This window comes from Myodes glareolus, chromosome X (genome assembly GCF_982192425.1).
Source record: "Myodes glareolus chromosome X, mMyoGla1.1, whole genome shotgun sequence".
NCBI lineage: Eukaryota > Metazoa > Chordata > Mammalia > Rodentia > Cricetidae > Myodes > Myodes glareolus.
The window spans coordinates 1,323,435-1,326,264 of NC_142053.1; the positions used below are offsets into that span (position 1 = coordinate 1,323,435).

General features: G+C 36.3%; 1 pseudogene; it reads right to left on the reverse strand.

Annotated features, from left to right (window-relative positions):
* Window positions 1-873: 873 nt before the first annotated feature.
* Window positions 874-1,163, reverse strand: LOC125415407 (large ribosomal subunit protein eL39 pseudogene; annotated as a pseudogene).
* Window positions 1,164-2,830: the final 1,667 nt, after the last annotated feature.

The window sequence follows — 2,830 nt, forward strand, 5'->3', positions numbered from 1 at the left end:
GCGGGAGGGTATTGGGAGGAAGGGAGGAAGTGGAAATTTTTATAAATAATTAGATAAATAAATGAAGAAAAAAATCCCCAATGTCATTGATGATATTTTTAAAAATAGGCTAACATTGATTCTGAATATAGCGAAACTGTTAACACCTCTTTTAATTGTAGTGAGGATTGCATGAAAAGATTCATGAAGAGTCACATTTATCTTAAGGCCCAAAATCTAGGTGTTAAATCAATGACAATGAGGATTTTTCCATAGCTTAGGAAAGTATTGAACTACACTTTCATCTCAGAGTTGAGTAATGTCACAGCCTAGGCTAGGCATACTTAACAATCTTTAGATCTTTGCTGTGAACTTAAGCAATTTATGTTATTCGGAAGACAATTTGAAGTGGTAGCTACATGAAATCCATATCACTATTGAGAGAGAAAAAAAGATTGGTAATAAGAGAAAGACTGATCAAAATAGTAGCTGACAACATTCTTATCTGCTCCCACATGGCTTCTATACTTCAAGGGACACAGAATGATCTTATATTGTGTGGTGGGCAGTCATTAACTTGATCAAGTTTAAGTAGGTTCTTCCCCTTTTATTCCTTCAAGAAACATTAGCTCACACCACTTGAGTCACACTCCTAGTTCTTAGGTTTACATATTTGTGATTGAGTGTGATGGGTATGACATAAGAGACAAACATGAGTGAACTATTGTGTTGAAGTTATTCAGTATTGTAACTGTGATAACCAATACAAAGATAATAAATCCACTCCTACTTTCAGAATAAACCAATAAAACATTGACAATTAATTAGTTCAACTCTATGAATCATAGATTTTTTTTTGAAAGGCTCTACAATTTATTACTGGAGAACCCATTCCCAACTTAAACATGATCAGGGTTGAAAATGTTGAACTCCATCTGATAACACTCATCCAGTATCACGATTCAGCGTAAACTGTCTTGCCATTGTTGACTCCTTACAGACCCAGCTTCGTTCTCCTCCAGTGTCTTCTCTTGGAGTTGTACCTGATTTTGTTGCCAGTTTTCATCCGAATCCACTGAGGATTAGGACGATTTTGCTTTTGTTTCTTGGCCAAGAATCGCTTGATTCTGAAAGTCTTGTGAGAAGACATGGCGAGAAGGCAAGGGGGGCAGACAGCGCACGATGGCGGAAGAAAGGTGAAGAGAATCATAGATTTTTTTTAAAAAATATTCTTTTCTCTGGGAGTGTTCCCCCTTGAACTCTCCTTGCTAACTAGTCTCCCAGGGTCTGTGAATTGTAACATAGTTATCCTTTATTTTACAGCTAATATCCACTTATGAGTGAGTACATACCATGTTTGTGTTTATTACTCTGGGTTACCTCACTCAGGATAAATTTTTTCTAATTATGTCCATTTATCTTCTAATTTTCTGGTGTACTTTTTAACAGCTGCTTAATACTCCATTGTATAAATGTATCACATTTTCTTTATCCATTCCTCGGTAGATGGACATCTAAATTGTTTTCAGGTTCTGGATATTACAAATAAAACTGCTATAAACACAGTTGAGCAAGAATCCTTGAGGTATTATTCTAGCATCCTTTTGGGTATATGCCCAAGAGTAGTATAGCTGGGTCTTGTAGTTCATTGCATTCCAGTTTTCTGAGGAACTGTTGCACTGACTTCTGAAGTGGCTATACAAGTTTACACTCCCACCAGCAATGGAGGAATGTTTCTCTTGCTCCACATCCTCTCCAGTATGAGGTGTCACTTGGGTTTTTTATCTTAGCCATTTAATTGACATAAGATGAAATCTCGGAGTCATCTTGATTTGCATTTCCCTGATGGTTACAGATATTGAACATCTCCTTAGGTGTCTCATCAATTTGAGACTCTTCTGTTGAGAATTCTCTGTTTAGATCTGTACCCCATTTTAATTGAATTACTTGAGTTGTTGATATCTAGCTTCTTGAGTTCTTTATGTATTTTGGAAATCAGCCCTCAATCAGATGTGGGATTGGTGAAGATCTTTTATCAATATGTAGGTTGCTGTTTTATTCTATTGATGGCATCCTTTGCCTTACAAAAACTTTTCAATTTTATGAGGTTCCATTTATTAATTGTCAATCTTAATGTTTGTACTATTGATGTTCTGTTAAGGAAGTAGTCTCCTGTGCCAATGTGTTCCCACTTCCTACTCTATCAGGTTCAGTGTTTCTGGATTTATGTTGAGGTATTTGATCCACTTGGACTTGAGTTTTATGCAGGGTGATAAATATGGAACAATTTGCATTCTTTTAACATGTTGGCATCCAATTAGACAAGCACCATGGTTGAAGATGTTGTGTCATAATGTTCTTGTACCCTGACTATAAAGATTTATCATTCATATTTGTTTAATAAATGCTGATTAGCAGGAGCCAGGTAGGAAGTATAGGTGGGACAATCAGACTAGGAGAATTCTGGGAAGAGGAAAGAAAGAGATGCAGTTGCAAATCAGACAGAGAAGAAGCAAGATGAGAATGACTTACTGAGGAAAAGGTACTAAACCATATGACTAAACATAGACAAGAATTATGGGTTAATTTAAGTTATAAGAGCTAGTTGATAATAAGCCTGAGCTAATAAGCCAAACAGTTTATAATTAATATAAGCCTCTGTGTGCTTCTTTGGGACTAAATAGCTGTGGGAACAGGCAGGACAGAAACTTCTACTTACAAAATGGTGGCCAAACATTTGTCAAAAATTTCTACATAAAGCCTGAGAAAGCTTAAGAGGAAAGGATTCTAGACAGACAAAAGCAGAATCATGCACAGTTTCTTGGTAACCATCTTTACTCCAGTAGGCAAG